Source organism: Microtus pennsylvanicus, chromosome 1 (assembly GCF_037038515.1).
Source record: "Microtus pennsylvanicus isolate mMicPen1 chromosome 1, mMicPen1.hap1, whole genome shotgun sequence".
NCBI lineage: Eukaryota > Metazoa > Chordata > Mammalia > Rodentia > Cricetidae > Microtus > Microtus pennsylvanicus.
The window spans coordinates 168400592-168411000 of record NC_134579.1 but is presented as its reverse complement, the minus strand read 5'-3'; positions in this window follow the sequence as shown (position 1 = coordinate 168411000).

The following is a 10409-nucleotide window of genomic DNA, read 5'->3' as shown; positions in this document are numbered from 1 at the left end:
TCATATTTTGAAGAGGTTTTACTGTGGGTTTTCATACTTTCTTGCATAACAAGTCTGGAGAGGAAAGGAAGGTGGATGCTAGATCATCAGCCCGGGTACTCCAGCCTCAGCGGGTATAAAACTCAGCTCTGAAAGTCTCAAAGGCCTGGGCCCTGTACCAGCAACTCCCTTAGATGTCCCCATCCATGAAAAGACAGGACTGAACACATACATTTTCATTCAGCTCTGTCACTTGGACTCAGGCACTTCTGATTAAATCAGAAAGAACTAAAATTGACTAGAATTTAGAGTGACTATGGCCTTGAAGTTTTTGCTTTCAAATGTTAATCTAATTGAGTTCAGCCGTAGTATGTGTTAGAAGAGTTTACTAATCATGGTATCTCCGTCAGACCCAAGACTGTCTTTCCTTATCTACAGAACAGGCACTAAGGGTTCCTGCAGGCACAGCCAGCATTTTGTGTAAAAGTGTTGACTTGCAAGAAGCTATTCAAAAGGAAAGGAACATAAGCCTTCTTTAGGATTCAAGACCAGTTCTGAAAGATGACAGATACATAGACATGTCCAAAATCTAAGGGCACTCAGAAACCCAGCCAACCCTGCTCGCACTTTTCTTGGTTTGTCTTTAGCCCTAACTGGAGGGATGAAGAACAGCATCATTTCCCCACCCCGCCTTTGAGGGAACCGAACTTAAATAATCTGCCTTGCATTCTTCAGCTGAAACACAAATCCAGATTTGTTTCTCTAATTTCCAATGCTTCCCTTCCTTCCTTCCTTAACTGTCAGTGAGAATGTTAAGCCTTCAAAAATCTGTTGCATCCATTAGGAAAACTGGTACCACATATGCTCTTGCTACACACGCTGGTTAGTTTTTTGTCAACTGGACACAAGCTTGGGTCATCTGGGAAGAGGGAAGAACTGAAACACACAAACAAGAAACTTCCATCTGGTTAGCCTGTAGGCAAATCTGTGGGGCATTTTCTTGATTGATGTTTGATGTGAAAGGGCCCAGCCCTCTGAGGGTGGTGCCACCCCTGGGCTGGCTGTCCTGTGTTATATGAGAAAGTAGGCTGAGTAAGTCATGGGGAGCAATTGAGTAAGCAGTGCTCCCCCATAGTTTCTACTTCTGGGTTCCTGCTCTGACTTCCTGCTTTCACTTTCCTTCATGATGAACTGTAAACTGTAAGATGAACTCAACCCTTTTCTTCCCAAGTTAGTTTTGGTCACAGTATTTAATCTCATTAATAGAAAGTGCACTAAGATACCACAGATCTCATTATTAAAACTGTAAGAATATATAGTCAAAAGATGTGGACAACAAACCCACCGCAAATCTGCTGCGTGTGTGAGTCTTTGGGATATTTGTGAAATGCTTGAAGTGTGTTACCTTTTATTATTATTCTCCTAATGGTTCAGTGGGTTGGCTTGTTGTGGGTTGTGTTTACCCAACTTGGAAATCCGTTATAGACATACAGAAGTCCTCGGAAAGGTGACTGACTTGGAGAAGGCCGACAGCTGATGAACAAGCTGCCCAAAAGCAAACTGCCCCAGTCCAAACCCAGTGGTCCTCCACACGATGACAAGCCTGGAGCAGGAAGCATACCATCCCTGATGAGTGGCTGGATCATGTGTCAAGGCTTGTTCTACCGACAGGAGACCCGTGGAAGGGGGTGAGGTGTGAAACAGAAAGGGGATTATCTTGTGAGGGGAAGCCAAATCAGATAAGAGTTGGCTCCTCCACTGAGCAAATGTGCAGAAGTGGCAAAGCCAGACAGATGCAAGGGGTTAAATGACCCAGTTTCTAGGCCAACCTGGAATTTGTACTCCTAGGGACCAAATTCCGTTCTCCTCCCAGATGGGCCTAGATCAATAGGGGGGGAACCAGGAAGGGGAGCATTCCTGCCCACAAGGATAACATAGGTCCCTGCCTGCCTTACCATCCAGGGACCCCTTCCTGGAAGGTTTCTGCAAACAAATGGTAGAAAAATCACGTTTCACACTTGGTCCCATTCCCAGAGAAGGGCTTCTATTTGAGGTGTTCCGTTTTATTAAAAAAGGATTTGTATTGGACACTGAGGTCAGCAGCATGGTAGTGTCAGAGAGAAGTGTTGTTATTATCAGATGAGGAATTAAGACAGTACTGTGTGCTACTCTCATATTAAGTAAGGGGGGAGAACGCTGGATTGGCACGGCTAAGGACTGATTCATACTTGAATTCAGGAAAATAGGTCAAGGGCATCCGGGGGCCCAGGAAAGAACCCAGACGACCTGTCCGGCACCTTCATAACTTTTAAAGAAAATTGGCTAAATGATCTAAAGAATGATTTACAAAATGTGCTGACTTGGAATTTGCCATCTCTAAGAATGTCAAAATCATACGTAAAATAGCAAAGAGATAAAGAGGTAAACAGAGATTCCTGGGTTTATACTCTATTTCCTTTGGTTTTCCCATGCAGTGTTGGCGATGAAACCAGGGCCTTGTGCACGCTAGGCAAGGGCTCTACGGGTGAACTTCATCAGTAGCCCTGCGGTCATACTTAATTTCAGATACGACAACATCTTTCTATACAAATTTGAAACCAAGTCATTTTTTTAAACATAATCTTTTGATCAGTAAGCCATCTAAACGGACGTTTTAATCTTCACGAGTGTCTAAAATTCATTTTGAACACAGAGCCCCCCCCCCAGACTACACAATAGAATTTTCCCCACCGCTGCGTGTCTCACTGAGTGCTACTGTACAGGGACCCTGTCCACTCACAAGGGAAGAAGCGATCTGCCCGACCTTTCAAACTCTCTATCACCGGCTGCGTTTAGATCCATTTTTTTCCCAGTGATAGTTTTGCCACTCCAGAAACTGGGTGTGCAGATACGGAGGGCTGGAAATGAGATGCACGGCGGCAGGGCATGGCACCCCACAATGTTTGCCCGTGAGCTCTCAGTGCTTGGCCCTGGCTTTCTCTTAGCTGTTCATTGGGGGGGGGGGGGGGGCGGCTGCCATTTCGGCAGCTAGACAGGGCCCAGAGCTCACTTTCTTTCCCAGCTTCGAACATTCCAAGGAAAGAAAACCCCAGCCCTTACTCTCTTGGCATAATTCCCTTTAAGCACAACTCAAGCCCAGTTTTCTTAAAAAAAAATGCAATTTTAAAATTTTCATTTGAAATTTAGATTAAGAGATGAGTTTCCAACCTTACATTGTACACAGCAGAACGCAACATTATACCGCGGGGGAGCGCAAGTTGAGCTTGGCTGGGTTGCCACATTGCTCCCTTAAGCTGGTCACCTAGGGCTTCCAGGATTCGTGAATCTTTTTTCTATAAGTGTGGTGGGAGGGGACCTCAATTTCACTTGTGCCAAATTATACAGTCACCAATCCATAATCCACACCCACTTCTTCATCAGCAGTTTGGGTACCTAACTGTGTGCCAAAGCCTCTGCTAGGTTCTAGGAAAGTCACAGAGATGGGGCCGGGGAGAACCACACCCTAAAGAGAATGCCAGTCCAGCCCTCACCGGAGGTTGCCTGATGTGTTCTGCTGCGACAGACGGGCAATGCTGCCAGGGCAACCTAGTGGTTACTTTTTTTTTTTTAACCAAAAAGAGGCATATTTAAAGGGAAAATTTTAACCTATTTTCCCCAACCCAAAATAGAAATGGGGCCATAATGTTAGTGCTATCATTATAATGTGCATTTCATATGCAAACATGCTGGATTGGATGAAGGGAAGGAAGCGTTTGGAAAGACTCCACCCTGCCTCTCTCCTGAAAGGCTCTCTTGCTCAATATTTGAGGTAGCATTTCACAAGATGTGTTTCATAGCAAACGCGTCCCTCGGAATGTTAACGCCGTTCTGTGGAAGGAGGCTCCAGCATTGTGGAAGCTGGAGGAATACTGGACAGGAAAGTTAAACAGGTTTCCTCGGAACAAGGTTTCTACGTGTCTCTGTTGGGTAACGCGACTTTAGCAGGGCAGGGAAGCATGCGGGCAACCAAGCGTTTTGAGCCATAGAATGAGACATTGTTTTCCTGACAACTGCATGGGCCAGTCCTCCACAGGAGCAACCATGGGGACATTTCTGAAAACAATTCTTCGTTTCGAATGTGTGCTTTTCATACACACACTTGTGCATAAATTTTCATAGCACCTGACACATTAGTATCCAAAAAATAGGAACAATCCAAATGTCCATCATACAATGAAAACTTACACAAAGATTGGGCATGACTCCACTCTTCGAAGGAACAAAGTTCTGATACAACAGTACTAAAAACATGGTAAATGGAAGGAAACAAAACTGCATGGGGCCATTTATATAGAACGGCAGAGGGGATCCACTCCTGGACCTGGGAAGTGAGTTAGTGCTGGCTCGGACCAGGGGGAGAAAGGACGTGGCGCTGACAACTCATGGGGGTGGAGGGAAGTGGGAGTTGACAAAAATGTTCCAAAAATTATATCTTGGTGATAACTAAGCAATTCTGTATGTAATATAAGCCACTAAAGTATAGTCTTTCCATGAGAAAATAATCTAGTATGTGAATTCTATCTCCAGGGAGCTCACCAAAATGCATAGTTTTAACCGAAAGGAACTTCGGCCAGTCTCTCAGGGCTGCCGTCCACCTGTGTTCACATCTTCCTCATTGGGTCACCATGAGAGCTAGGGCGCTAATCAAACACGTGACACTTTTCAAATCATGCCCAACCCGATAGTCATAGCAACTTAATCTCACTGCTTTTCTCGATGGGCCTGTTTACCAAGGTCATTTTGCATTTTTTTTTCTTATTTCACCCTTTTCTTGTTTTAATCTCTTTGTACACATGTAATATGGTCAAAAACAAAAACCAACCCCCCTCTTTTTTAGCACATCTTAATTACTTGCTTTCCTGTCATTGTTCCAAGCTGTGTGTGCCAATTTATTTTTGTTTCTTCCTAAATATATGCCCTATAACCTATATTGTAGTTTTTGGCTGGTCGCCAATGTGTCTACAAACTCCATGCCCGTTCTTTTCCTCTGGATATTGACAATGATTAGAAATAAACAGCTCCAGAAGAAAACGGAAACACAACCAAAGTTCTACCTGAGGATGCTTATCACCTGCCCCCTTAAGGAGTGTCTACACGAAAACATCACATAAACAAAAAGATAACCAAAGTTATACCTTAGGATGCCTATCACCTGCCCCCTTAAGGAGTGTCTACATGACAACTGTATTACAGTGGAGCACACTGTGCATCTGTACATGGATTCTAGGGAGCCCTGCCCAGGAGAACACTGAATGCCTCTCCTGTGACAATCCCCGTGAGCGTGCACGGAATGACTTTTGTCAGTTCACAGTCAAACTTTCCTATTGAATAAGCACACTTCAGTTCCACAAAATAAGAAATATAAAAACATACATTTCGCTGGGTGGTGTTGACGCACGCCTTTAATCCCATCATTTGGGAGGCAGAGGCAGGCGGATCTCTGTGAGTTCGAGGCCATCCTGGTCTACAAGAGCTAGTTCCAGGACAGGCTCCAAAGCTACAGAAAAACCATGTCTTGGAAAAGAAAGAAAGAAGAAAGGAAGGAAGGAAGGAAGGAAGGAAGGAAGGAAGAAAGAAAGAAAGAAAGAAAGAAAGAAAGAAAGAAAGACACATTTCGGAAAGTGTGAAAGAGAAGAATCAGGACTAATGAGATCTACTTACTAATTTTGATTTTATTTTCTGTAAATTTGCTATTCAATAAAACCGCTTTCAGAAGTCCCCTTCACCCCCATGATCTTGGGGATGTCTTATTTTCTTCTCCAGTGCCCCTCTTTCTTTCAATATCTGTGCCTTAAAATGTTTATTAAATCTCTTTCAATAAACTCTAAATCTGCTTTAAAAAGGAAAAAAGATTCCTTTTAGAATTACCACTTTATGATTGTAAAATTAATTGGGAGGTTTCATTCATCACTTATTAGATAGTTCACTCAGTGAACACCTATCGAGAGACCCCAGCACAATAAGACCTTGACAAAAACAGTGAGTGAGGCGAGCCCTCTCAGGGTGTCGCATCCACGGTGGAGTTAACACGGCTTCCTGGTGAGCTATTTTAGAGAAAATGAAGAGGAAGAGCTTTGGGAAGAGGGAAGGGTTTGTGCAAAGACAAAGGCAGAACAGCCAACTTGCTCAAGGGACTCAGGAATCTATAAAGGTTCAGAACAGACCATCCACCTGCTGCGGCAGAATACAATCTGTTACGTGTGTCTAGAGATTTTCTTTATCGGTTATGTTTCTCATTTACCCACCGGAAGTAACTTAGAGAGGAGAAGGGTGATGGATAGCATTGATTGTCAACTTGACAGGATCTAGGGGCATCTAGGATACAAGCCTTGGGACATGCCCATGAAAGATTATCTATATTCAGTTAGCCTCTGAATATGATGTGGCGGGTTATCTTGATTGGGTTAATTGAGATGGGAAGATCCCATGAGGAGCTCCAACATATGGACTAGGATTCCAGACTAAGGAAAAGGAGTGAGTGAGATGGTCACTAGGCTTCACTCTCTGCTTCCAGGCTGCTGATACAATGCCGCCAGCAGCCTCAGGAGCCACTGCCCTGACTCCTCTATGATGTCCTGGAACTCAATAAAAAATCAACCCTGTCTCCCTTAAGTAATTTATTTATTTATCAATCTATTCACTTATTTTTATCATAGTAAACAAATAACTAATACTTGAGCTTTAGCTTGTGGGTTGAAGGGACCGCAGCCATCAACTGTGAAGAAGACATGATGTCACAGTTCTGTGACACTGGGAACATGAAGTGACTGACTGCTTGCTGCATCTAAGTGAATCAGAAAACCAAGAAACTGGGCCGTGCTGTAACTCTCAAAGCCTGCCTTTTCGCAAGCCAAACTACAGCTTTCCAAACAACACCACCAGCTAGAGACCAAGTGTTTAAACATATGAACCTATAGGGGACCTTTCATAACATAGCATTTTCTTCCTGTGTCATGCTAAGGACTTGGGATGCCCACAAGCAAGCAAACACCAGACAAGAGAGGCGTTTTAAAAAAGGTTTATGATTATTGTTTTATTATGTGTGTGCACATGTGTGTGTGTGTGTGTGTGTATGCTATAAGCAAAGATGGCTGCCTTTGGAGGTGCCCCTGGAGTTGGACTTACATGAGGAGGTAAGCACTCCATATGGAGTTGAAGTCATAGGAGGTAGTGGGCACTAGGAAAAGAACTTGGGGCCTCTCCAAGAGCAGGATGTACTCATAGCCTCTGAGCCATCTCTCCATCATGGAAAAGAGGTTTCTAAAGGGACAAATGGCACGATCATGCTGGTATTGTAGAAAATGGAAGGAAATAAGAGGGTGGCTGAAGTGGGATTCCCTTCTGTATGCTGTGAAAACCACTGGTTAATAACGAAGATGCTTTCTTGGGTCGAAGTAATCTTGGGGTTCGTGGAGACCTTTCAGGGAATCTTGGTCCATCAAACTGCATTAGTTTGGAAAGAATTCACAGGTTCTCATCTTCTATGGAAACAAAAGCAGAACCTCTTTTCCAAAGCAACATATCAAGATATAGTTTCGCAGCCCATACAATGAAATGTCTCTCTGTACTTAGCTCATTCATAGTCAAAAAATTCAAAGAAAACACATGACTTCTTTTTCTTTATTCTTTAATCTATGACTGTGTGTATTCTGTCTCTTTAAAGACTTTTTATTTTTTAAAAAACATTTACTTTTTTTTTATAACTCTCTATATTCTTTTTCTTCTCTCTTCCAAGACTAAATATATTTATCCAACACTGTGACCCATTCAGAGGTCTTTTTTTATCTGAATCTGTCTTTATTGCATATCTGTAATTATTTTCTGACCAGGAGCACTTTTTTATTTTAAATGCTAAGCGGGCGTGGCTAGGGCCAACTCTATGATCCTGCCTGTTGGCTCTGCCCAGTCCAACATTGAGGAGGTATGTTCACTGCCATTCTCTCTACCCCAGATCCAAGATTTGGCTGCAGCAGGTCTGTGTTCACAAACCCCATTTAAGTGTTCAAACTCCTAAAAGAGCCAGAGCTGTTTGTGCAACATGAACCAAGAATCCACTGTTTCTTATGCTGAGCAGTCAGCCTTTTGTTAAAGGAGATGCGGCACCCTGCTCCCCAGCAGCAAACGGAGCCTATCTGAAAAAAATGTTGTTACCAAGAAGCTTTACTTGGCTCCCATTTTTGTGGGTCTAGAAGCCTTTTTTTCTTTTAAAGCGTTCTTAGACTTTACATGGAAATTCTTGCCCCACAATGGTGTGCCATTCTGTAGGAGGTTGCTTGTTTGTTTCCCAGCTGCCCAGACCCAAAATAGTCACACATAAGCTATATTAATTAAAACACTGCTTTGTCTATTACCTTATACATATTTCTAGCTAGCTCTTATATCTTAAATTAACCCATTTCTATTAATCTGTGTATCACCATGCACGTGGTTGTGGCCTACCAGTAAGTTCTCCCACAGCTACATGGCTTCTCTTTGACTCCACCTACTCTCTTCTCCTCTATCTGCTTGAAACTCCCACCTTGACCTACTCTGTGCTACAATAGGCCCAAAGCAGCTTCTTTATTAACCAGGGGTATTCACAGTATACAGAGGGGGAATCCTACATCACCTGACGAGCCTAAACTTGCCTAAAGGTGAGATGGTCCTTTGGTGTTCCTGCTTCATAAAAGAGTCTGCTAGACATTCTGCAGGGCACATAAGAAAGTGACTGACAAACTGACGATATAGGCAGAACTGTCTTTGAAATTTCCTGCTTCATGGAAAAGTCTGTTGGCTACTATGGGCCTGTAGGCTGAATATGGATGCCTAGAAGAATGTTACAGAAGAACTTTGTGTGACTGTCCAGGCAGCGAGATGTCTCTGTCAATTCTAGAGTTGTGGAAGTTGCTTACAATGCACTTCCTATTAACTCAGGTAATAAATATTGTAACTATAATTCTTGCTTGATAAATGTTTTGTTGTATGCAATCTTGCTATGTTAAATTAAACCTTCCTTTTTATTGAGACAGAAAAGAGGAGGTGATATGGGATTCCCCTCTGTATACTGTGAATACCCCTGGTTAATAAAGAAGCTGCTTTGGGCTATTGCAGCACAGAGTAGGTCAAGATAGGAATTCCAAGCAGATAGAGGAGGAGAGAGTAGGTGGAGTCAAAGAGAAGCCATGTAGTTGCCACAACCACGTGCATACACAGATTAATAGCAATGGGTTAATTTAAGATTTAAGTGCTAGCTAGAAATATGCATAAGTATATTATGTTTTAATTAATACAGTTTCTGTGTAATTATTTCGGGTCTGGGTAGCCTGGAAATGGAATGAGCAGCCTCTATTTACAGGTGGCTATAAAGTCAGGAAGATCATTACGCAGGAAATTATACAGACTAAATTCAGGTGGACAGATTAGGAATGGGAACATGGAAGGCAGATTTGAGTCAAGCTGAGAAAGTGACAACTAACTTAGGTGTATGTACTGAGAGAGGAAAGTTGAAATGTCTCCAAGTTGCTGACCTGGGTGACTAAGTAAACGGAGCCACCAGCCCCCAAGAAGAATTGGTGTGGGAAGTCTTTCTATATACGTGTTGCTTTTATTGGCTAATGAATAAAGCTGTTTCAGCCAATGGCTTAGCAGAATAAAGAGAGGTGGGAATTCCAAGCAGATAGAGGAGGAAAGAAGGCAGGGTCAAAGAGAAGCCATGTAGCTGCCGCAGGAGACAGATGCTGGATATTGGATGGAACCTTGCCAGTAGGCCACAACCATGTAGTGATACACAGATGAATAGAAATGGGTTAATTTAAGATGTAAGAGCTTGCTAGAAATACTCTTAAGCTATATTAAACAGTATTGCAATTAATATAGTTTCTGTGTATTCATTTGGGGTCTGGGCTGCCAGGAAACGAACAAGCAGCCTCCGCCAACAGAGAATGTTTTAGGTAGGGACAAGAAAGGAGCAGTCCAGTTTTCAATATGTTGGTTTGAGATGGAATGCCCTGTAGGTTAAAAAATAATCTGAGCTGGATTACAACTCAGTGGTTTAGCATATATGTAAAAGCAGTAACCAGTGGATTGTAAGCTCAGCAAGCAGGGACTACGCTCAAGAAAGACTTGAATAGATGAATGCAATTGTAAAGGGGGTGAAAAGACTGAAGTCAAACCAGGGACTGGTCACTGTTGGAAGGTGAGGAATACACAAATAAGAGAAGGAGGGAGAAGTCGCGGATCTAGAGAGAAAATAATCCCAAGGAGGAACTGTCTCCGCAAGGACAAGAAGCGCTGGAGAGTAAGAACAAAAATGCAGCCTGGAACCCAAATGTGGGTGTTGGGAGTAGGGGGAGAGCAAAAGATAAGGTCCCTCCAAGTTTTCATTGCCCAAAGATCACCTTCCAGAGGTGTTG